General features: G+C 42.0%; 1 pseudogene; it reads left to right on the forward strand.

Annotated features, from left to right (window-relative positions):
- LOC122931437 overlaps positions 1-27,146 on the forward strand; it is a 41,221-nt pseudogene that overhangs the window by 8,067 nt on the left and 6,008 nt on the right.

A 27,146-nucleotide genomic window follows, 5' to 3' on the forward strand; every position in this document is an offset into this window, starting at 1 on the left:
ATCCCAACATGACAGTCCAGCAGTGAAAACGACATTTTATTGGAAATAAGCTAAAATTCATTATAACTAGAGATGAGCGAATTGACTTCGGATGAAATATCCTAAGTCTATTCGCATAAAGCTTCGTTCTAATACTGTACGGAGCAGGAGCTCTGTACAGTATTAGAATGTATCGGCTCTGATGAGCCAAAGTTATTGCTTTGGGTAATAACTTCATAAATTAATTTGTACTGTAAAAAAACATTTCCCGAACTCGGGTTCGGTTCCAAGTGGCAGCCTATGGGTCCCAGCCCCCAGGCAAACTGTCAGTGTAAAACTGACAGTTCCAGTGCTGTACAATACAGCATGTATTGTTCTGCATTATCAAAAGGATTAGACCCCAAAAAGTCTCTTAGTGGTGTCAAAAAAAAGTTAAAAACAAACAAACAGTTTTACTAAAATAAAAAAGTTTCAAGCAAAAAAAATATGTGCCTCTTCAAACCACTTACTAGCATGACTGGCTGTATATAAATATCACATGATCCATCCTATCCTCAGGATAGGTCATCATTATTAAAAACCTGGACAACCCCTTTAACCGCTTGCCGCCACGCTAACGCCGAAAGGCGTCATCGCGGCGGCTCTCCCAGGTCACACTAACGCCAATAGGCGTCATCTCGCGTGAGCCGAGATTTCCTGTGAACGCGCGCACGCAGGCGCGCGCGCTCACAGGAACGGAAGGTAAGCGAGTGGATCTCCAGCCTGCCAGCAGCGATCGCTCGCTGGCAGGCTGGAGATGTGATTTTTTTAACCCCTAACAGGTATATTAGACGCTGTATTGATAACAGCGTCTAATATACCTGCTACCTGGTCCTCTGGTGGTCCCTTTTGTTAGGATCGACCACCAGAGGACTCAGGCAGCTCACTAAAGTAGCACCAAACACCACTACACTACACTACACCCCCCCTGTCACTTATTAACCCTTTATAAACCCCTGATCAGCCCATATAGACTCCCTGATCACCCCCCTGTCATTGATCACCCCCCTGTCATTGATCACCCCCCTGTAAGGCTCCATTCAGAGGTCCGTATGATTTTTACGGATCCACGGATACATAGATCGGATCCGCAAAACGCATACGGACGTCTGAATGGAGCCTTACAGGGGGGTGATCAATGACAAGAGGGTGATCACGCATATAGACTTCCTGATCACTTCCCTGTCATTGATCACACCCCTGTCATTGATCACCCCCCTGTAAGGCGCCATTCAGACGTCCGTATGATTTTTACGGATCCACTGATACATGGATCGGATCCGCAAAACACATGCAGACGTCTGAATGGAGCCTTACAGGGGGGTGATCAATGACAGAGGGGTGATCACCCATATAGACTCCCTGATCACCTTCGTCATTGATCACCCCCCTGTAAGGCTCCATTCAGACGTCCGTATGATTTTTTACGGATCCACGGATACATGGATCGGATCCGCAAAACGCATACAGACGTCTGAATGGAGCCTTACAGGGGGGTGATCAATGACAGAGGGGTGATCACCCATATAGACTCCCTGATCACCTCCGTCATTGATCACCCCCCTGTAAGGCTCCATTCAGACGTCCGCATGTGTTTTGCGGATCCGATCCATGTATCCGTGGATCCGTAAAAAATCATACGGACGTCTGAATGGAGCCTTACAGGGGGGTGATCAATGACGGAGGTGATCAGGGAGTCTATATGGGTGATCACCCCTCTGTCATTGATCACCCCCCTGTAAGGCTCCATTCAGACGTCCGCATGTGTTTTGCGGATCCGATCCATGTATCCGTGGATCCGTAAAAAATCATACGGACGTCTGAATGGAGCCTTACAGGGGGGTGATCAATGACGAAGGTGATCAGGGAGTCTATATGGGTGATCACCCCTCTGTCATTGATCACCCCCCTGTAAGGCTCCATTCAGACGTCCGCATGTGTTTTGCGGATCCGATCCATGTATCCGTGGATCCGTAAAAAATCATACGGACGTCTGAATGGAGCCTTACAGGGGGGTGATCAATGACAGGGGGGTGATCACCCCATATAGATTCCCTGATCACCCCCCTGTCATTGATCACCCCCCCTGTAAGGCACCATTTAGACATTTTCTTGGGCCCAAGTTAGCGGAAAGTTTTTGTTTGTTTTTGTTTTTGTTTTTTCTTACTAAGTCTCATATTCCACTAACTTGTGTCAAAAAATAAAATCTCACATGAACTCACCATACCCCTCACGGAATCCAAATGCGTAAATTTTTTTAGACATTTATATTCCAGACTTATTCTGACGCTGTAGGGCCCCTAAAATGCCAGGGCAGTATAAGTACCCAACATGTGACCCCATTCCGGAACGAAGACACCCCAAGGTATTCCATGAGGGGCATATTGAGTCCATGAAAGATTGAAATTTTTGTCCCAAGTTAGCGGAAAGGGAGACTTTGTGAGAAAATACAAAAAAAATCAATTTCCGCTAACTTGTGCCAAAAAAAAAAAATTCTATGAACTCGCCAGGCCCCTCATTGAATACCTTAGGGTGTCTTCTTTCCAAAATGGGGTCACATGTGGGGTATTTATACTGCCCTGGCATGTTAGGGGCCCGAAAGCGTGAGAAGAAGTCTGGGATCCAAATGTCTAAAAATGCCCTCCTAAAAGGAATTTGGGCCGCTTTGCGCATCTAGGCTGCAAAAAAGTGTCACACATGTGGTATCGCCGTACTCAGGAGAAGTTGGGGAATGTGTTTTGGGGTGTCATTTTACATATACCCATGCTGGGTGAGATAAATATCTTGGTCAAATGCCAACTTTGTATAAAAAAATGGGAAAAATTGTCTTTTGCAGAGATATTTCTCTCACTCAGCATGGGTATATGTAAAATGACACCCCAAAACACATTCCCCAACTTCTCCTGAGTACGGCGATACCAGATGTGTCACACTTTTTTGCTGCCAAGGTGGGCAAAGGGGCACATATTCCAAAGTGCACCTTTCAGATTTTGCAGGCCATTTTTTACACATTTTCATTGCAAGGTACTTCTCACACATTTGGGCCCCTAAATTGCCAGGGCAGTATAACTACGCCACAAGTGACCCCATTTTGGAAAGAAGACACCCCAAGGTATTCCGTGAGGGGCATGGCGAGTTCCTAGAATTTTTTATTTTTTGTCACAAGTTAGCGGAAAATGATGATTTTTTTATTTTTATTTTTTCCTTACAAAGTCTCATATTCCACTAACTTGTGACAAAAAATAAAAAATTCCAGGAACTCGCCATGCCCCTCACGGAATACCTTGGGGTGTCTTCTTTCCAAAATGGGGTCACTTGTGGGGTAGTTATACTGCCCTGGCAATTTAGGGGCCCTAATGTGTGGTTAGTAGTTTGAAATCAAAATCTGTAAAAAATGGCCGGTGAAATCCTAAAGGTGCTCTTTGGAATGTGGGCCCCTTTGCCCACCTAGGCTGCAAAAAAGTGTCACACATCTGGTATCGCCGTACTCAGGAGAAGTTGGGCAATGTGTTTTGGGGTGTCATTTTACATATACCCATGCTGGGTGATATAAATATCTTGGTCAAATGCCAACTGTGTATAAAAAAAAATGGGAAAAGTTGTCTTTTGCCAAGATATTTCTCTCACCCAGCATGGGTATATGTAAAATAACACCCCAAAACACATTCCCCAACTTTTCCTGAGTACGGCGATACCAGATGTGTGTCACTTTTTTGCCGCCTAGGTGGGCAAAGGGGCACACATTCCAAAGAGCACCTTTCGGATTTCACAGGCCATTTTTTACACATTTTGATTTCAAACTACTAACCACACATTAGGGCCCCTAGAATGCCAGGGCAGTATAACTACCCCACAAGTGACCCCATTTTGGAAAGAAGACACCCCAAGGTATTTCGTGATGGGCATAGTGAGTTCATGGAAGTTTTTATTTTTTGTCACAAGTTAGTGGAATATGAGACTTTGTAAGAAAAAAAAAATAATAATAAATCATCATTTTCCGCTAACTTGTGACAAAAAATAAAAAGTTCTATGAACTCACTATGCCCATCAGCGAATACCTTAGGGTGTCTACTTTCCGAAATGGGGTCATTTGTGGGGTGTTTGTACTGTCTGGGCATTGTAGAACCTCAGGAAACATGACAGGTGCTCAGAAAGTCAGAGCTGCTTCAAAAAGCGGAAATTCACATTTTTGTACCATAGTTTGTAAACGCTATAACTTTTACCCAAACCATTTTTTTTTACCCAAACATTTTTTTTTTATCAAAGACATGTAGAACAATAAATTTAGCGAAAAATTTATATATGGATGTCGGTTTTTTTTTGCAAAATTTTACAACTGAAAGTGAAAAATGTCATTTTTTTGCAAAAAAATCGTTAAATTTCGATTAATAACAAAAAAAGTAAAAATGTCAGCAGCAATGAAATACCACCAAATGAAAGCTCTATTAGTGAGAAGAAAAGGAGGTAAATTTTATTTGGGTGGTAAGTTGCATGACCGAGCAATAAACCGCTAAAGTTGTGGAGTGCCGATTTGTAAAAAAGGGCCTGGTCACTAGGGGGGTATAAACCTGTGGTCCTTAAGTGGTTAAAGAAAATGTCACCTCAGCCCGCAAAAAACAAGACCTAACACAAGATCATTGCCAGAAGAAAATAAAAAATATATAGCTTTCACAAAATGGTGACACAAAAACACATTTTTTTATTTTTAATACTTTGTGTATATGTGGTAAAAAAAACAACAACAAAAAACAAACAAAAAGCAATGACAGAAAAGCTGCCTTTTCTTGGTCCTGTTTCCCCGAAAGCGATTAAAAAAGTCATTTGTACCCCAAAATAGAGCCAATTATAATGACAACTCAACCCTCAAAGAAATAGGCCCTCACTGCTCAGTTGAGAATTTTTTTAAAAAAATTATGGTTGTCAGAAAATGGCTGTATACTACTTCAGATGTTGTGCGAAAGCAACACTAAGCCTGTAAATCAACCCATCAAAATCTGCACTGCAAAAGCTAAATGGTACTCTTTCCCTCCTGAACCCTGCAGGGTACCTGAACAGCAGTTTATTTCCGCGTTTATGATATTTCGGTACCCAGTAAAATAAGCCTAACAATTTAAAGGGCATGGTGTGTCCCTGATGGCAAATGCTGGGCACAACTTATTGGAAAACTTGCCTGTGCCTATGCATTAATTTCTACAAAATACCTGTGGTGTCAAAATGTTCACTTTACACCTTTGGACCCCCTTTTGGAGATTCCAAAACGGAGTCTCTTCTTGGAGGTTCCATTTATTATTTCACCCCACAGCCTCTACAGTTGTCAGCACAAGTGGTGTAAATCACCACATTGGGCCTCAAATGCACTTCTACTCTCTCATATGTTAGGCAAAAGATTAGGGTCACATGTAGTGTGTTTCTAAAACCACAAAACAACAATGGCATAACATGGTGGAACTGAAACTGCATTACTGTGGAAAAATTGTAATTTCCACTTTGCACCATCAGCTGTGCATTCATTTTTTCAAAACACACGTAGGGGTCAAAATGCTCAACTATTACTTAATAAATACCTTGAGGTAGTTTCCAAAATGGGGGCCACTTTTTTTTTTTTATAGTGCTTTAGTTCATGTGTTTACAAGCCATGCACATTAAAATAGGAAAGCATGCACCCCCCTCTCATGTCACTTATGTAGATCTTTAAAAAAAAACAAAAAAACATTTTTTCATAGAGGATGTCTATGACGGAAAAACTCTATAGCCAGAGGGTGCTATGATTTAAAAACAAACAAACGACCTTCTCCCCCCCAAAAAAAACAAGGCACGTGAAGAAAAATACTGTATATTGTGTACTGTTTCTAAATTGAGGCATGATGCTAGAGTGAACAGAACTTGTCCAATGAAAACTAAAAAATATTCTACAGTTTTCAAACCAGCACCTGGATCCGAATACGTTTGTAATTGCATGTAATTAAACATTTAGTATAGCAACTGAGTTATTCAATAAAATGGATCTGTATAGCTCCACCTGCTGTTTGTTTTATTCTTATTTCTTTGTCCTGCTCACTGGGAAGGCTGCACATGCTCAGTTTCATCCTTCAACTGGCTCCTGAGCTGTGATAGGTAGAGAGCTGCAGCAGAAAAGACACGCCCCCTGAGCTGCAGCAGAAAAGACACGCCCTTGAGCGTTCAGTTTGATATAAATGTAGTAGAGCAATGAATGGGGAGATTTATGGATCCATGAGAGGTACAGGGCTGGTTCTAGCTTTGTTAGAAAGAGCTTGTCATGCGCTGTATGAGGTCTGATTTTTATTTTTTGCATTAATCGTGGGATAACCCCTTTTATATAAAAAGTATTTTCAACCTTTCTGAATTTGTACTAGGTTTCTTTCACACTGCCAGCAGGAATTCAGGCAGGCTTTTCTAGCAGAAAACACCATGCTGGAGATCTCTGGATCCGGCATTGCCAGCCCTTACCGGAAAGCCCACTGGCCCCATTGACTCTAATGGGAAATGGTGGGGATCCAGCTGCTGCATTCAGCAGAATTTGCCCATCCGAATACCGGTATATTTGCGATCGATCTCTCCTGACCCCATTATTGTAAATGGAGTCGGCGAGCATTGCGGTACGTCCAGCAATGCCGGATCCAGAGAGCTCTGGCAGACTTTCTGAAACTAGACCTAAGCACATTGTTCCTGAGGTAACTTGGTAACAGGGGCGTAACTACCATAGCGGCAGACCATGCGACTGCTATGGGGCTCAGGGCAAGAGGGGTCCCAGTTGAGACTACCTCCTCTTCTACTGGGAGTGAAAACTCAGTCAGGATTCTACCCTCTAAATAAACAACTTTTAGCAAACAAGGCAGTGGAAAAATGGCCCAGGGTTCATTGAAAGGGGTTTAGGCAGAAACCCTTCTGTCCTGTGTGGGGGGCCTAGTTTGATCCTTGCTATGGGGCCCTTACTTCTCTATGTACGCCACTGCTTGGTAATGTTGAATAAATGGGTATATAAGAGAATGTATATTAACTTTCCATCTTTGTGTTCTATCTATTGTAGTCGTGCATTACTACTTCATCCAGAATGTGGCTCCTTCTGCTGGTGCTATTGGGTTTGATCTTCCTATACAGACGATACAGATATGGTTTGATCCTGGAGAATCTCACAGGCAAATATGTCTTCATCACTGGATGTGATTCTGGATTTGGAAATCTGTTGGCAAGACAGCTGGACAAGCGTGGAATAAAGGTTCTGGCGGGTTGTCTGACCGAGAAAGGAGCTGAAGACCTAAAGAAGGCGACAGTCAAGCAGAGTGCAGACAGTCACTTTGGATGTTACCAACACTCAGAGTGTTAGCGATGCTGCCAAGTGGGCAACTGCTATTGTTGGCGACAAAGGTTAGTTTGCAGTAATCTTTTTCAGTTTAAAATATGATTAGTACATTAATATAATAATTTAGAGGGGTTGTATTATGAAAGACATTGGTGGAACTGACTATAAAGGCCATCAAAGTGGCGGAGTGCTTTCCCAACGCCAGCCGTTACCACTTCATTCTATTGATGGTCAAGGGTCACAAGTGTCGGACTCCTCGACAATTGGACATGGCTTATCATAGTCGTATGCCACCACTGTACTGTATTTCATAAGACAACCCCTTAATTATTATAAAAAATAGGGCTGGTCTCACATGTAATGTTTTTTTACAATTTTTTTAAAACTTTGCCACTAGATGTCACTTTACAGTCTAAATGAAAATATTGTACAGCCTACATGCACAGGGTTTCGGTTTGTGACACTTTTGCTGCATTTTTGGGGTCAGTGGTATTTTTATCAAAACAAGCCAAATGTCACATTTTTTTCTTTCTCCATGGGTTTCTCAATAAAACTTCAAAATGGCCAGGAAAATCACATGTACAAAATATAAAAAAAAATGCCACCAAAATTGCATGTAAAATAATTATAAAAATCACTTGAAATGTGTTAAAAAGCACACTAATCATGTGTGAAGATGGCCTAGTCCTGTAACCTGTGTAATAAGCTGATTAAAATATTAAAGGGGTGGGACACTTTCTGGCTACTGTTGACAAGTGTGTTAGTGAGGTGATTGTAGGCACTTACTAATAAAGTCTTTGTTGAAATTCTGCACCATTTTCTATATTTTATATATTTTATAAGGTATGCCCCGTTTACAGTCTTTTGTGTTGTCCACACAGAGGTCTTGTCCATAAGATGGCCACTAATGGAGGGTCTTGTGACCAGGCAAATCACCTCTATGCAATGCCCCCTCCATTCAGATACACTGCACCTTTGTCCCCTCTACTCTTCATAATTGTAATTGAGATACTCTTGTAGTCGTTTCGGCAACACTCCGACATAGTGGACGTGAAAATTGGCTCCACGACACATCAGACTGCAGCTTTTGCAGGTGATGTACTGTTACTCATCACCAACCCGGAGATAGCCTTTCCGACTATTATGTTGACACTTCTGACCTTTCATGATATTTCCAACTTCTCAGTAAATTTTACGAAATCCACAGTTCTAAACGTGTCTCTCCCTCCCTCTGTGATGGCCACATTACAAAAGACAACCCCCTTTCAATGGACTACAACTTACGTAACCTTTCTCGGTATTAAAATCACCCCATCCTTTTCTCAACTATATACCAAAAACTTTCTGCCCTTGCCGAAACGTCTGGAGGATCTCATTAATTCTGGGGACATCCCTTTTGTCTCATGGTTTGAACGACGAACTTTAATAAAAAAACATACTTTTACCCACAATTTTATATTACATCCAAGCATTGCCAATACCCATCCCTAAAGCGTATTTAAGTAGGGTTCAAGGCATTTTTGCTAAATTTCTTTGGGGTGGGAAAAGGCCTAGATTGCCGCTTAAGCAGGTTGTGCAACGTCCACATTTTGGTGGGCTTGGAGTCCCGGACCTATATAGCTACCACAAGGCAGTCATCTGTCTAAGATGTTTAGAATGGCTACGGACATAAACTAGCCGATTAGATATTGTGTCAGAGAATGACATGTCAAATATTCCATTGCGCTCTTTACTTTTTATGGAGTATTCACACGCTTGCCACACTTTGCCCATTCACTACTTATGCGTTGCGTATATGGTCATGTTTTCATTGGCTCACTCTACTAACACCAAATTACCCTATCTTAATGCAAGTTAGGTATTTATTTTATCAGGCTTCTAAACATTTCCGAGACACCCTTACTGATAAAATGAAAACGTGCACAACCCCTGTCTTATCGTTGTGTCCGAATGAGGATATCCCCTCCTGCGACAAACTCCGTGAACGGTTGGATAGGGCTCCACTCTCCACCTTCCATTGGGCTTTCCTCACACACAGACTGAAAGCGCTTCTAAACAACCTGTCATCTACCTCAGGTCATTCCCCCTTTGAGAAATTGGTCCTGCAAGTGAAAGAACCGAAAGGGAAAATTTCAAAACTATATGATATCTTATTGTTGTTTGTGCGAGATGATACCCCCTCGTTTCTACTCCAGTGGGAGAAAGATTTAAACATCAAGTTTACCCCCTTTGAGGTAAAACTTGTTACTTTGAGTCCACTGAAGGTGTCCAGGTGTGTCAGGGTACAGGAGAACAGCATCTTAACAAGATGGTACTACACTCCACAACGCTTTCACCACATATTTCAAGAATGTAGCTCATTATGTTGGAGATGTGATAACAGGCTCACTCACATATTTCAAGGCAATGTACAAAAATGATACCCTTCTGGCAGGCGGTAGGTAATATCTTATTGGAAATAACGAAAATAGATATCCCGTTGTCGCCTAAACTTTGTTTGTTTAGGCTATACACGGGAATCAGATGTTCTAAACATACACAATCATTATGTAATATCCTCATAGCAACCGCCAGGCTAATGATAGCTAGTCAGTGGAAAAAGCAAGACCCCCCTACCATTCCAAATTGGATTCTAAAATGTGATCAACTCTACAGACTAGAACAGATAGCGCATTGGGACACTAGAACCCCACTTTTGTTTGAGGCTATTTGGACTCCCTGGAAAGCATTTCAAAAATTTTCAGTTGGGTAACTTGTTAAGAGCTCTGGAGCCAGGGATCATTACACTGTGCATATTGTGTCCTCGGCACACCTCAAAGTGATCTCTCTCTTCAAAGTCATAGCCATAAGGCTCATCTGCCGAGGTACGACTATACCTGAGCATGGAACCATGTAGCCTTTTCATAGATCACATTTGATGTTCCTTCACCATGAAAACATTTTGCATACAGCTAGGGTGCCGCAGGATCGACCAGTCCCCCCCCCCCCCCTCACTTTCCCTCTTCTTTTCCCCCCTCCTCCGTTTGCGTACGTGTTTTTTGTGTTTATTTGTTCTTACCTGTTTTGGGTACTCCTTATTGAGCAAAGAAACTCTCTCTTTAAGACGTGCCATACGTGAATTGTGTACAGCTATGCATAAGCCTTTATTTGAGTAAACTTGTATTTATTCTCGATATATCTGTGACAGCTCTGTATCATATGTCATCTATATATACTTTCCTTGTGAATGGAAAACCCAATAAAAACAAATTTTAAAACAAAACAGATACACTGCACCTGTCATCTGTTCTTGTACTGTTGGGAGTTTAGTGCAGGTGCAGTGTGCTTAAATGAAGAAGGCATCACATGGTGGTTATTTGCCTGATCACATGACCCTTCATCAGCGGCCATCTTTTGGACAAGACCTCTGTGTGAACAGCACAAAAGATTTTGTAAACAAGGGAACATATCAAATGAAATGTAGAAAATGATGCAGAATTTCAATAAATATTATATTAGTAAGTACCATATCATCATCTCACAAACACATTGGTCAACGATAATCAGAAAATGGCCAACCCCTTTAACATTTTGGCTACCTGCAGACTGATATATTGTTTGCAGTGCCTAATTGCAGATTTACATGGAAATATTATTGGGCCGATTATCGAGAATGAATTGTTGAGTCTCGTTTATTCAGAACATTAAATCATTGTTTCTAGGCAGCAGATTATGTTGTATAAACAGTGATCTGCTGCCCAAAAACAATGAATTTTGTAAGAGGACGAGCGATAGTAGTAGCCACCGCTTGTCCTAATAAAGTGGAGGTGATTGCTGCATGTAAATCCAGCTCTCATCTCCACTGGCGAGCCAGAAGTTGTAAGAAACAGTCCCTCCTGATCATTGCCTGCTTAGTTGGCGCACGTAAATGTGCCTTAAAAGACATCTGTCAGCAGATTTATACCTATGAAACTGGCTGACCTGTTACATGTGCACTTGGCAGATGAAGGCACCTGTGTTTGTCCCATGTCCATACGTGCCCGCATTGCTGAGAAAAATTAAGGTTTAGTATAAGCAAATGAGCGTCTAGGAGCAATGAGGGTGTTGCCTTTACTCCTCGAAGCTCTGCTCTCTGCAACTTCCTTGCCCTCTGCACTTTGATTGACAGAGTCAGGCATCATAAATCTGATCATGTCTGGCCCTGTCAATAAAGTGCAGAAGGTGCGGTGAAGGTAAAGCCTTATCCTCAGGATAGGACATTTATATCTGATCAGCAGGGGCTCGACTCCTGCCACCACAGCCGATCAACTGTTTGATCACTGCCCCCTCTTCCTAGGCTATTGACGTCACGTTCATCAGTCACATGGCCTGAGCTGCAATACAGTAACCATACAAAGTACAGCGCTGGGCTTGGTGCTTCAATCAGCTTATAAGTGGGGGTGCCAGGAGTCATGCCCCACCAATCAGAAATTGATTACGTATTCTGAGGGAAGGTCATCAATAAAAAAAAATATTTGTATCGCCATATTCTAACACCCATAACTTCTTTTTTTTATAGTTCTATCTACAATGCTTTGAGGACTTTTTTTTTTTTTTCCAGGGTGAGTTGGGAGACATCCAACTTTTGAGACCTTTTTATTCATTTTTTTTTTGGGAGCGGGACAGGGTGACCAAAGAAACTGTGATTTGACCAATTAGATTTTTTTTAACGGCCTTCATCATGCAGGTTAAATAATTTTATATTTTTATAGTTCAGACATTTTCGGACACGGGCGATACCAATTATGTTTTGTTATTGTTTATTTACAGTGGGATGCGAAAGTTTGGGCAACCTTGTTAATCGTCATGATTTTCCTGTATAAATCGTTGGTTGTTACGATAAAAAATGTCAGTTAAATATATCATATAGGAGACACACACAGTGATATTTGACAAGTGAAATGAAGTTTATTGGATTTACAGAAAGTGTGCTATAATTGTTTAAACAAAATTAGGCAGGTGCATACATTTGGGCACTTGTTGTCATTTTATTGATTCCAAAACCTTTAGAACTAATTATTGGAACTCAAATTGGCTTGGTAAGCTCAGTGACCCCTGACCTACATACACAGGTGAATCCAATTATGAGAAAGAGTATTTAAAGGGGGTCAATTGTAAGTTTCCCTCCTCTTTTAATTTTCTCTGAAGAGTAGCAACATGGGGGTCTCAAAACAACTCTCAAATGAACCGAAGACAAAGATTGTTCACCATCATGGTTTAGGGGGAGGATACAGAAAGCTGTCTCAGAGATTTCCGCTGTCTGTTTTCACAGTTAGGAACATATTAAGGAAATGGAAGACCACAGGCTCAGTTCAAGTTAAGGCTCAAAGTGGCAGACCAAGAAAAATCTCAGGTAGACAGAAGCGACGAATGGTGAGAACAGTGAGAGTCAACCCACAGACCAGCACCAAAGACCTACAACATCATCTTGCTGCAGATGGAGTCACTGTGTATGGTTAAACCATTTGGCGCATTTTACACAAGGAGATGCTGTATGCAAGAGTGATGCAGACGAAGCGTTTTCTCCGCGCACAGCACAAAAAGTGCCGCTTGAGGTGGGCTAAAGCATATTTGGACAAGCCAGCTTCATTTTGGAATAAGGTGCTGTGGACTGATGAATCTAAAATTGGGTTATTTGGCCATAACAAGGGGCGTTATGCATGGAGGAAAAAGAACACAGCATTCTAAGAAAAACACCTGCTACCTACAGTAAAATATGGTGGTGGTTCCATCATGCTGTGGGGCTGTGTGGTCAGTGCGGGGACTGGGAATCTTGTCAAAGTTGAGGGACGCATGGATTCCACTCAGTATCAGCAGATTCTGGAGACCAATGTCCAGGAATCAGTGACAAAGCTGAAGCTGCGCCGGGGCTGGATCTTTCAACAAGACAACGACCCTAAACACTGCTCAAAATCCACTAAGGCATTTATGCAGAGGAACAAGTACAATGTTTTGGAATGGCCACCTCAGTCCCCAGACCTGAATATAATGGAAAATCTGTGGTGTGACTTAAAGAGAGCTGTCCATGCTCGGAAGCCATCAAACCTGAATGAAATAAAGATGTTTTGTAAAGAGGAATGGTCCAAAATACCTTCAACCAGAATCCAGACTCTCATTGGAACCTACAGGAAGCGTTTAGAGGCTGTAATTTCTGAAAAAGGAGGATCTACTAAATATTGATTTCATTTCTTTTTTGTGGTGCCCAAATGTATGCACCTGCCTAATTTTGTTTAAACAATTATAGCACACTTTCTGTAAATCCAATAAACTTCATTTCACTTCTCAAATATCACTGTGTGTGTCTCCTATATGATATATTTAACTGACATTTTTTATCGTAACAACCAACGATTTAGAAAAGAAAATCATGACAATTAACAAGGTTGCCCAAACCTTCGCATCCCACTGTATGTTTAGATGTAAAATTAGACAACAGAGGGACTTAATTTTTTAATACTTTAATTTTTAACTTTAGCACCCCTAGAAGACTTGAACATGATGCGATCTTTAACCATAGACTGCAGTTAGTTTACTATTGTAGTCTATAGGGATTCTGCTGCAATCAGCGCTAAATAGGTAGATCACAATGGCAGAACTGGGAGCCTTTAAAGGGCCCACGCTGCCATACAACCTACTGAAATCCTGTGATTTTACCAGAAGCCCCTGAGGCTGAGCCTGCTCCATACTCTTCTCAAAACAAATGATGCCAAAGGGTTAAAGTCTGTGTCTATCTCTTGGTATGGCGGTACCTGGTGGTCTTTCATTTCCCTCACAAAATGTCCACGTCATATGTCCAGTGCTGGATATGAGATGCTGCTGCTAGTGCACTGATTCATGTTAGCTGGATTCAGATGATGGATCTGAGCTACTGGGCATGTGCTGTACCCTGTACACATAAACTGGATGTTCTGAGAATCAGCAGAGAGCGCCATAAAAAGTAGTTGGCAGCAATATCCGCCAGAGGAGCATTTTTTAAAGAGCTTTGAATGGAAAACTTGTAATTTATTCATGGGCAATTTCTCTCTGGGTCAATAAAGAGTATTGTCTGGTAAAGAGGACCTGTCACTGACAGTTGTCTATGTATACACATTTGTACAGAAAATGCTATAATAAAAATTAAAAAAAATATACAAACTTTGGAAAACTAATTATTTTTGTGCCATATTCTGACTCCCATAACTTTTTTATATTTATGTCTATGATGCTGGGAATGACCACAAGCAACGAACACCTCCCCCGATCGCTGCGCCCCCCCTGAGCAGAACACCCAGGGAAAGCCACCTTAGATGCCGTGGTCACAGCTGACCACGGCATCTAAGGGGTTAAACGTATGTGTGAAAATAGCAGCTATCTTTAAAGTGCAGACATCTGCCGTACATGTACGGTGGATGTCCTGTAGGGGTTAATAATGCGATTTTTTTATTAACCCTTATCCAACATGCACTTTTTTAAAGATTATGGTAGTAGTAGACAATGGTGGAGGAGGCAATATATCCATTTGGCGCTCAACTCTATTGACTAAACTTATGACTTTCATTTAGCACATCTCTTTGATTTCACATCCTGTGTACATCAGGCAATGCTTCTTGTGAAAAGCAAACCCAGAACTGGTGTGTGTTTTTTATAGGGCAGCTGTAACCAACACCTCCAATCTCATCTCATTGATTGGACTCCAGTTGGCTGACACCTCACTCCAATTAGCTTTTGGAGATGTCATTCATCTAGGGGTTCACATACTTTTTCCACCTGCACTGTGAATGTTTACATGGTGTGTTCAATAAAAACATGGTAACATTTAATTATTTGTGTGTTATTAGTTTAAGCAGACTGTGATTATCTATTGTTGTGACTTAGATGATCAGCTCACATTTTATGACCAATTTGTGCAGAAATCCATATCAATCCAAAGGGTTCACATACTTTTTCTTGCAACTGTATAAACATATACATGTATACACCACAATAGTCAGTTTTTTCACAAGGCAAAATGTGCCAAATCTTCAGCTTTTCCCTGCTTACTCCACTTTACAGAAGTGGCGAGTAAAGGGGGCATGGCATAGGCAGGGAAGCGGTGAGTCGGAAGGGCCAGATCATTTATCATTTTCCACACCACTTTTTGGCATGGAAAATGTCTTACATCTATGCCAGCAAGGGAGCTGGTGTACATTTAAAGTCTGTCGCATGGCCTGCTGGGGGAAGCGCCAAACTTATGTAGGAGCCTGCGCCTCTACATAACTTTGGTGCCTCCTCCAGCAGCGCAGAGAGACTTAAGACCAGCATGGAAAACGCTGGTCTTCATAAATGTCCCCCAGTGTTTTCTGAAACAGGAGCACCTATTATGAAAAGGCAGGGAAGTTCATGCACTGCTAAAATCATATTTTCTCGTCTGCAGGAATCTGGGGCTTAGTAAACAATGCAGGAATTAGTATCCCGAGTAACAATACTGAATGCATGACTAAAGAAGATTTCTTCAAAATCATAAATGTTAACCTCCTGGGGGTTATTGATGTGACCATCCATTTCTTACCCTTGATTCGGAAAGCTCGAGGACGAGTAGTCAATGTAGCCAGTATAGCAGGAAGACTGACTATGTGTCCCGGAGGATACTGCATGTCCAAGTATGGAGTGGAATCATTTTCCGACACTCTGAGGTTAGTACTGTTAAAAGGGTTGTCTATGTTTTATTAAGTAAGCGTATCTTCAAAATAGGCCATCACTAGCTGATAGGTGTGGTCTGATAGCTGCACCGCCCCCCAATAAGCTGTTCGCCAATAGCTCCGGTGCCGGGAGTGGACAGTTCTGTCTATTTTGTATAGGGCGTAGTTGATAACTGCAGTGCTGTTCAAATTGAATGGAATATTTCTAATTTTGTGCTATATATTCTCATAGAAAACTGTATCTTTCCTATTTTCCAGAAACCTTTTAGCCTGTTCATTAGTCTGCAAGTTGCAAATGTTCAGTAACCTCTTAAGTCCTCAAATAATAATAAAAAATGCATCTGCCTTCATAAAAAAAAAAAATGGAGGAGGGGGATGCAGCTGCAGCCTCTTCTTTTTTCTCTCATGTTCCCTTTCTATCTCTTTTAATCTCCCTCTTGCTGTGTACTATTAAAGGGGAGAGATTGCAGAATTGGGGACACATCTATTGAGTACTGTGCAGCTTGGGGACAGCAGTAAACTTCATCAAGTATGGACAAATATTACAACAAAACAGTCTGTAAAAAATTTAAAGGCCTCAAAATGTAAATGTTAGGTACAAAAGGGGGATTGATCAAAACTGGTGTATAGAAAAACTCGTTTAGTGCCCATAGCAACCAATCAGATTCCATCTTTCATTTTCCAGAGGAACTCTGAAATATGAAAGGTGGAATCTGATTGGTTGGCATGGACAACTAAACCAGTTTTTCTTTACACCTTTTATTTTTGGTATTTTCTATTCATTAGATTCATTGTTAGCGGTGGACGTGTGTGGTCCCCAAATTTCAGTACGCACACGGGCCAGTATCCGTCTTTTGTAGATCCGCAAAACACTACGGTCATGTGGATGTAGCCTAAATCTGACTATAGATTACTGAAATATACTAGATCTGCTCTTCCTGGCAGGGTGGTTAAACCCTGTTACATCCAGCCTTTGCCAATGAACCCCCCCCCCCTCCCCTTCTGGAGGGGGGTGCGGGCATGCTGGGAGTTATAGTTTTGCAACAGCTGGGGGCACAGTGGTTGGGAAACACTGATATAGTACATGTGACATACATAGCATTACATAGAATGGCATATACAGCATAAAAGAACACAGCAATTAAAGAACATATTAGGCTGGTATGTAATACCCCAGCACTGGCAGCAGCATTGTTTTCCCCAGCCACCCCTCTCTCACTGGCAGCAGCATCCTCTCCAGTTTACTCCTCTCTAGTAAAACAGGAACACAATTGATGCCGGAGATAGAATGTCAGAAGACTTCTTCATTCTCTTCCTGCAGTTCTGTGATTTTTCCTCCAGACTCCTGCTGAACTGCTCACTGGGGGAAGTACCTGTGATGACATTAAGTTGCTATGATGTTATCACAGGTCCTTCAGCCCTTTTAACCTCAGAAACTACCCTGTTACTGACGAACTAGAATTATCAGTTGAGTTATTGCTAAAGCATGTTGGGAGGCCCACCTTACCAATTGGCCTACTGGGAATCTGCATTACCAATCCGGTCCTGATTTATCTGCACACATGCAAATTATACTTACCATATTGTCAGGGAAATAGCCCTAGGAACAATATCGTGCTGATCCCAATTTGAAAAAATTGACCATCTTGGAAAGCAATGAAGAATAAGACACAGGACACTCTGTATCATTCAAGAAAACTTCAGCTTTGTTTTTCAAAAGCATCATTGGAAACTACCCTGTTACTGACGAACTAGAATTATCAGTTGAGTTATTGCTAAAGCATGTTGGGAGGCCCACCTTACCAATTGGCCTACTGGGAATCTACATTACCAATCCGGTCCTGATTTATCTGCACACATGCAAATTATACTTACCATATTGTTAGGGAAATAGCCCTAGGAACAATATCGTGCTGATCCCAATTTGAAAAAATTGACCATCTTGGAAAGCAATGAAGAATAAGACACAGGACACTCTGTATCATTCAAGAAAACTTCAGCTTTGTTTTTCAAAAGCATCATTGGATATATGGATTAATATTTACTGTCAGCAATGTCCTCACACCATTTGCTGAAAGATAGCAGAGGTAGTGAACTCCACAGGAATGCCCTGCTTCAAAGCCGCAGCCAGATAGCAGAAAACTCCTAGCAGGCCACATTTGGTTACATTTCACACCTCCATTCAGACAGCACGGATCCTGCAGGAAAACCTCCCTGCAGGGGTCTAAGCCATTCTCCAGTTCAATCAAATCTAGCAGACAGCATGGAACCGGCAATTTATAAGGAATTATGAATCGTCCGTCCATCCCAGGCATAATTCGGTTATCTTTTTGTGAACCTGGTTCAAAGTCAAACATCCACGTGGTCCTGGCTTGATGCTAGAATGCACGGGAGGGGAGATAAACATAACTCCCCACAGAAACCACATAGCGGCACCATGTTTGGACTCTAGTTGTAGCCGGAACCCACCTCCCTACGACATTCTGGTCAGGAGCTATGAACCATAAAGGGATTTGTGGGTCATTTAATGCCAGCCCAGAAGAGGGGGGAATGGACTCGTCCCAGAGGAGGGGCCGACTACAGTTTAAAAGGCTTGTGCCAGCAAGCAGGCGTGTCTTTTTCTGAAAGGGGGTCACATAATGTTTAGAGAGACCTGGAAACCAGCTTACATCACTGCCCTCCATGTGAATACAGCAAAGGAACATTCATATACCCAGTAACTGACTTGTGCTCTGTGTAATCCTGTTTGTACCATATTACCTGTATCTGTAACCTCAGTGTCATTTATAGTGTGCCCTTAAGGCGATTAAATATATAATGCTTGTGCTGTTTGTATCTCGATCATGAATCTCCACTGCCATGTTTCGGCCTAGTTATAAGCTACCGCAGGTTGGTTTCTCACACTATATAATCCCGTTAGTGGACCTGGCTTATATCAAACAAGAAGCTGGTGGCAGACTAACCGGGATGAGACAGCGCTGTTTTCACTGCGGCAGTGAAAAGGCTCTCTCAGCTCGTTGCCTCTCTGGGCACGCGTGGACAGGAGGTGTCTGTGTAAACTGTACCAAGCTGACCTTACATGCTCCTCCAGGAGGGTGTGACATCACGTCTTGATAACCAGTGACCATACCGCGTCTTGTGAGATCAACGTAGTTGACGTCAAGCGGGCACGAGGGGTGGTATCTGTCACAATCATATCTTATATAGGACTTACACTAAAGTAGGCAGGCTGCCAGGAAGGCAGGTCAGACTTCGGCAGATCCTTGAAACTGTCAGGCCAGAGCAGCCTCAACAAACGTGAAGACATAACAAGTTCCAGTTAGACCTTGGCATTTTCCCCCATAGGTGGGGGTGAGCATCCATGTAAGTTGTTTCCTGGTTTTCAGTCAGGCACACAGTGTTCATAATACATGAAGAACATAAATGGCTGACTAGGAACAAGATGGAGACTGAACTTATACACTCAAAATCATCATATATAAATAAATCCTCTTTATGCATGTTGTCTTACTCCAAGCTGTATAGGCTCGAAAGCCTAGTACCAATTAAGCATATTAGGTGATGTGCATCTCTGTAATGAGAAGGGGTGTGGTCTAATGACATCAACACCCTATATCAGGTGTGCATAATTATTAGGCAACTTCCTTTCCTTTGGCAAAATGGGTCAAAAGAAGGACTTGACAGGCTCAAAGTCAAAAATAGTGAGATATCTTGCAGAGGGATGCAGGACTCTTAAAATTGCAAAGCTTCTAAAGCGTGATCATCGAACAATCAAGCGTTTCATTCAAAATAGTCAACAGCGTCGCAAGAAGCGTGTGGAAAAACCAAGGCGCAAAATAACTGCCCATGAACTGAGAAAAGTCAAGCGTGCAGCTGCCAAGATGCCACTTGTCACCAGTTTGGCCATATTTCAGAGCTGCAACATCACTGGAGTGCCCAAAAGCACAAGGTGTGCAATACTCAGAGACATAGCCAAGGTAAGAAAGGCTGAAAGACGACCACCACTGAACAAGACACACAAGCTGAAACGTCAAGACTGGGCCAAGAAATATCTCAAGACTGATTTTTCTAAGGTTTTATGGACTGATGAAATGAGAGTGAGTCTTGATGGGCCAGATGGATGGGCCCGTGGCTGGATTGGTAAAGGGCAGAGAGCTCCAGTCCGACTCAGTACGCCAGCAAGGTGGAGGTGGAGTACTGGTTTGGGCTGGTATCATCAAAGATGAGCTTGTGAGGCCTTTTCGGGTTGAGGATGGAGTCAAGCTCAACTCCCAGTCCTACTGCCAGTTTCTGGAAGACACCTTCTTCAAGCAGTGGTACAGGAAGAAGTCTGCATCCTTCAAGAAAAACATGATTTTCATGCAGGACAATGCTCCATCACACGCGTCCAAGTACTCCACAGCGTGGCTGGCAAGAAAGGGTATAAAAGAAGAAAATCTAATGACATGGCCTCCTTGTTCACCTGATCTGAACCCCATTGAGAACCTGTGGTCCATCATCAAATGTGAGATTTACAAGGAGGGAAAACAGTACACCTCTCTGAACAGTGTCTGGGAGGCTGTGGTTGCTGCTGCATGCAATGTTGATGGTAAACAGATCAAAACACTTACAGAATCCATGGATGGCAGGCTTTTGAGTGTCCTTGCAAAGAAAGGTGGCTATATTGGTCACTGATTTGTTTTTATTTTGTTTTTGAATGTCAGAAATGTATATTTGTGAATGTTGAGATGTTATATTGGTTTCACTGGTAAAAATAAATAATTGAAATGGGTATATATTTGTTTTTTGTTAAGTTGCCTAATAATTATGCACAGTAATAGTCACCTGCACACACAGATATCCCCCTAAAATAGCTAAAACTAAAAACAAACTAAAAACTACTTCCAAAAATATTCAGCTTTGATATTAATGAGTTTTTTGGGTTCATTGAGAACATGGTTGTTGTTCAATAATAAAATTAATCCTCAAAAATACAACTTGCCTAATAATTCTGCACTCCCTGTAGTGTAGTACCCCAGACCTGGGGGTATTACAATAGTATAGCGTTTTGTGTTATATATTGTTATGCATTTTTGTATGTCTCTCCCCATTTTTTCTAGTAAGGATATGGTTGGAAAAGGTTGGCAAGGAACAGGGCTAACCACCCTGTTCCCTCCGCTCTTGGTATGAGTGGGCTGGTCCTGCTTCCTGTCAGGAAAGGGAGTTCCTGCCAAGACTTAGAGTCGAGAGAAAGCATACGCCTGAGCTCCTGCTCCTAAAGAGGTTCATCAGTGAAATTAACTTGATCATGCCTCAAGTGAATCCATGAGATCACTTCAAATACACTACCTGGTACCTGGACTATAAAATACAGGGTGACTCACCCCTGATTTGAGTCCTTTGCACTTTACACAGCACTATTTATCATGGGCTTTCCCCCCTCCTTTTCCTCCTTCTGTTTTTTTCCTGTTTTCTTTGTACCATTGCTTTTTTCTGTAGTTACATAAATAAACAGGGCACTGTTGCTTGATGTATTGGATCACTGTTGTCCAAGCCTCTGGTTATCTGTGCCATCTTCTTTCGGTTTCCACAATCCTAGTCTTAACCTACTTCAACTTCTAGCATCTGTCTTTCCCAAAACAGCTTACTAAGGGTCCATTGACACGTCCGCAAATGGGTCCGCGCCTGTGCCGTGTGCTTCTGTATTCGGCACAGGCACAGTGACTGTCGGACTGCTCCCTGCGCCGTAATTGGCGCAGGTGCAGTAAAGATGCCAGCGCAGGGAGCGGTCTGACAGTCACTGCGCCTGCGCCGAATACAGAAGCACACGGACCAGGAGCGAGAATTCGACTGAGATGGAGAGAAGTAGGCTGTCAATCTAGAGGAGAGGGGCGGGCTAGGGGGACGCGCTGGGCGGCAGAAATAGTGAGTAGACGGAGCCTCTAGGTGCTAAAAAGACGCCCCCCTTGGCACCTAGGGGCTCATTTGCATATCAATAAAACTACGTTTTTAAGCTTAATCGCTCCAGACAAAGGTAATACATGAACATGGTTAGGTACAGCAGACACTAGCAGATCGCTAGTGTCAGACAGCTAAATAGGTTAAAATCTGGTGGTAGAAACCCTTTAAGATGCCTCGTGGATGCTGGAGGTTGGTATGGTAGCAACTGCTGAATGCTACAACCTTCGCTCAGTAGCTGCAGAACAGGAGGAAACAAGAAGACAGCAGTTTAAAGGAGAACAGCTACAGAGGAGGAGGGGTAGGCAGGAAGACAGCAGCTATAGACGGTGAGACAGCAGCACATAGAACTGGTTGATGTATTATGTCATAGATTTTTATTAGATACTGTAAAATAAGGTCTATAGCAGTGGTGGCGAACCTATGGCACGGGTGCCAGAGGCGGCACTCAGAGCCCTCTCTGTGGGCACCAGCACCTTGGAAAAAGTCTATGATGTACCAATATCCCTTAGACTTCTCCTGCCATTCATCAGCGCACGGCGCACTATGAACAGCACAGGCAGCGCACAGAATGTAGGCAGGCGATTATAGCTAAGTGATAAAGTACATGGAAGATAAACTATATTGAACTGTAGTATTCAGAGTAAATTGCTGTGTTGGCACTTTGCGATAAATAAGTGGGTTTTGGGTTGCAGTTTGGGCACTCAGTCTCTAAAAGGTTCACCATCCCTGGTCTATAGGCTTACAAAGTATAGTTTGGAATTGGGTTGAATACTGGCTGGAGGACTATGTCCAGAGAATTGTGACCAATGATTCCTATTGAATGGTCTCAAGTTATAAGTGAGTTAACCCAAGGTTCAGTGTTAGGCCCCTTATTATTTTTCGTAATTATTAATTAGATCAATAATTGGATTAATAGCAATTTTTCAATTTTTGAAGCTGACACCAATCTATGTAGTACTGTGCAGTCTATGGAAGATGTTCATAAACTACAAGCTGACTTGGACAGTCTGAGTTATCGGGAATCAGCTTGGTAAATGAGGTTCAATGTGAATAAATGTAAAGTTATGCGTCTGGGTAGTAATAGTCTCCTTGCATCATACGTCCTAGGGGAGTTAACACTGGGAGAGTCAATTGTAGAGAAGGAATTAGGCATATTTGTACATCATAGATTACATGACAGCATAGATTGTCAATCAGCTGCTTCTAAGGCCACCAGGATATTGCTATGCATTAAACGAGGCATGGACTTGCAGGGCAGGGATGTAATATTACCACTTTACAAAGCGTTGGTGCGGCCTCATCTGGAATATGCAGTTCAGTTCTGGGCACCAGTCCATAGAATGGATGCCTTGGAACTGAAAAAAGGAGAGCAACTAAACTGATGAGGAGCATGAAGGGTCTTAGTTATGAAGAAAGATTAAAAGAATGACATTTATTTAGTCTTGAGAAGAGACGTCTAAGGGGGGACATGATTAACCTATACAAATATATAAATGGGCAGCACAAAAAATATGGTAAAATACTGTCTCATGTAAAATCTTCTCAAAAGACAAGGGGACACTGCCTCTGACTGGAGAAGAAAAAGTTAAGTCTCTAGAGGTGTCAAGGCTTCTTTACTTTAAGAACTTAAGATCTATGGAATAGAGCGAGCTCCCTTGGGAGCCAGTGTAGAGGATGGGAGTGGTAGTGGCCCTGATGTAGTATAGTTGTGTCATGGAGTCCTATCTCAGGCTGTCATTCCCTGAGGTCCATTGCAGGGAAAGTTGTAGCACTGAAGAATGAGGCCAGAGTTGAACGTAGCAACTTTTTACAAATTGCAATGTAAAACTTGAAAATACATACAGCAGCAGCAGGCTTTAGAGCAATTCTTCCCCGACATCAGCAGGGACATTGAGGCAGGTTGGTTTGTGCAATTCAGCACTTAGGTGATACTGGCCTTGTGGTAGTTTGGTAATGAGGGTGTATTTAGCTGTAGTCCCTCACTTCACAGCAGTGTCTGTAGCAGCTGCCTTTATCTTCTCAAGGATTTACTTGAGGAAATCTAGTAATTGTTCTCTCTGGAGAATCCTCTGTAGGAGCAGGAGCACTGCAGTCTGTGTCCTTCTCCCTCTGTCTCTAGGCAGGAACTTCCCCTCCTGGTAGGAAGCAGGACCGGCCTACTCCTACAGAGCGGGGAGGAACAGGGTGGTTAACCCTGTTCCTGCCAACCTTTGCCATATCTTATTTGCTGATAATAATAGCCAGGAAACAAACTGTAAAATGTAATGCATAAGAATAAACAATTTGTAGTATCCTGAGTCTGTGGTTCTACAGTCACAGCAGGAACAGTGGACATTTAAAAAAAGACTTAGATGAATTCTTGAACTTAAATAACATTAATGCTTATGAAAATGTGTACCAGTCTGGGTCTCTCTCCACTTTTCAAAAATTCCCATCCCCACACATACATTGGTTGAACTTGATGAATTTATGTCTTTTTTTCCACCGTATAAATTATGTAAGTCCTCATTAATAGCTCACATTTGACATGTCACTGTCAGCCTATCCAGTCCTTCAGCATGTTAGAACTTATCATCTGCCTTTAAAACAGAGAAAGGAGGAGGAGAGCAGAGAGAGATGACATGTCCTTGAGCAGTGTGCTGTCAGAATTATGTTAGAAGTAGCAGGGCAGCCAGATATGAGGAGATGCTTCAAATCTAAATTCACACTAACGCTATACATCCAGCATTGAACAGCCTGCCGAGTCTCTTTGCATTCTGGCATTGCCAGAAGTTTGTAAATCTCCGTCCGGCCCCAATAACTAAAAAGCTGAGAATCATCCAGAAAACCACTGCATGCATAGCACTAGTGTAAAACTAGCCTAAATTTTATTTTTTATTTTTTATGAAGACCATTTGGAAAATTTTGTAATTCTGTTTTTATGAGCAACCCAGCTGGTGTTGGATTCCATTGCTTGTTCAACCTGTTAGTTAATAAGTGACCTTTAATACCCGTAATATTTGCCCCCCTGGTGGTGTCTAACGCTGGGCAGGATTTGCAAGATTAAAATCATTTTTGATGAACACTGTTCCCTGTATTGTGTGTATTTTACAGACGTGAAATGAAGGCATTTGGGGTCAAGGTATGCATCATTGAACCTGGCTTTTTTAACACACAAATTACAAGTGTAGAGGTGTTAACAAAAAGTGCGCAAACCTGTTGGAACAACACTTCAGAGGAAGTCAGAAAAAGCTATGGAGAGGCATTTTTTCAACAATGTGAGTATTTAACATGAAATATATACATGAAGAATGTAATGCACTGTGTCTAATGCTAAATCATAAAAATATATAATTAAGCATGTGTCCTTTCACAAGGGCGTAGCTAATGGCTCATGGGCCCTGGTGCACGAGTTTAGCTTGAGCCCCCCTTCCCTCTGTGCATTATGGCAAGGGGCAGGGGTTCTCCTAGAGTTTTTTCTGCCTGATGCAAAAATTGAAACGGTTCCCACCCTCCCCCATGCCAAATTTTCAACCTTACCCCTTCCCTTCAGGCCTACTGTTAAGTTCATACTTGGAAAACATTACATACAGCGCTACAATAAATAAAGGGTAATACAGTTCCACATACCTCTTACATCCAGTGACGTCTCCTCTGATGTTGATATTCTCTTTCCTCATCTTCTCCATTCGTTTCAGCCATCTCTTGTCTCTGTAGAATTTGACAGACATCTTAGTTTCCTACTTTTCTATCATCCTCTACACCTTCTGAACACCCCATCCTGCCACACCCAATACAGTGCCTACTGTGTTCCCCAATGCTATACTGTGGGAACAGTCCACATGAAAATACTAGTACCACGTAGACAATGCCCCCTTCAATAATTATTGGCACACAGTGCCCTAAAAATACCAGAGGCTGGAAACTATAGGCCGGTAAATTTAACATCTGTCGTGGGTAAACTGTTTGAAGGTTTTCTAAGAGATGAAAAATAGAAAAGAAATGGTGGCTCTCTCACTGTTCCACTTCTGGAAAGGTGCACTCCCCACAGCACTCCCAAATGCTGGTATAAAGAAGTAATTGTAAAGTGTGGATTGGGGGGTCACTCAAATATTAGGCAAAACACACGATATAAGTTATCCACATAGATTTTATAGGCTTGAGTATCACCACATTACAGTATTACACATAAAACATTTCATAAAATTAATTGATAAAACACAATATAATAAAACTATAATAAAACTATAACACCGCACTAAAAGATCATAGGCTGTAGACCTATATTCCAACAACACTAAGAGTCTCTGAGTGCTATGCAAAAGTACTGGTGTATTTCCAGAAGTTGTTAGCAATTGGCTGCACGTTCTATAGTTCAGAGACAACTACAGTTGATAAACCGCAGGTTCTATAGTCCAAAGACAGTTATAATTGACAGATCACAAATGTCAGTAAATCCAAATTATGTACGGTACTTTACCGCTCCCGTAGCTGGTCCACTTGTACGTCAGGTTAGCTGATGAAATGCTCTGTTTTGAGCTGTCAGGACCTGTGAGTCGGCTGTGCAGTGAAGTTCCCCGGATATTTGTTGTAGCGGTAGTGTTTGTATTACCGCTTTGACCTTCCAGGACCTGTGTGGCGTCCCACGTGGTTTGCTGGGCGGTCAGGTGTTTCCAGGCGGGATTTTCAAACTTCTTAAATATAACAGGCTTGCTCCGTACTCATGTGGACATCCGATTGTGTATTCTTCTTAATGGTCCCTCACTGTCATTCACCAAACGCGTTTCGGGGTAAGAGGACCCCTTCCTCAGTGGCTTGACAGTGGAGGTGTAGAGCCCCAATTTATATAGTGTCCATAATTGGTAAAAATGGGGTGGGACATGGATTAAACCATGGGTTGGACTAGTGAGGGACATCGTAAAGACCAGGAGTTAGGATCCAGATATTGGAAATAAATCTTTTCTCATAAATCTCAATATTAATAGATTCATCATTCTATTTAGCATTTCATGCGGTGTATTTCACTTTAATACATAGATATAACTTATATAAGATAAAATAAATAAAATCCGGAAAAAACGCATGTGCGGTTTTTATGCGTTTTTGATGCGTTTTTCTCGGAAACTATGTTAAAATGGATCTCTACATAAAACTGGATGCTTGAGTGAATTTAAAAATGCATTGTACACTTACAAAAATTTCACATATATAAA

Source organism: Bufo gargarizans, chromosome 3 (genome assembly GCF_014858855.1).
Source record: "Bufo gargarizans isolate SCDJY-AF-19 chromosome 3, ASM1485885v1, whole genome shotgun sequence".
Classification (NCBI taxonomy): domain Eukaryota; kingdom Metazoa; phylum Chordata; class Amphibia; order Anura; family Bufonidae; genus Bufo; species Bufo gargarizans.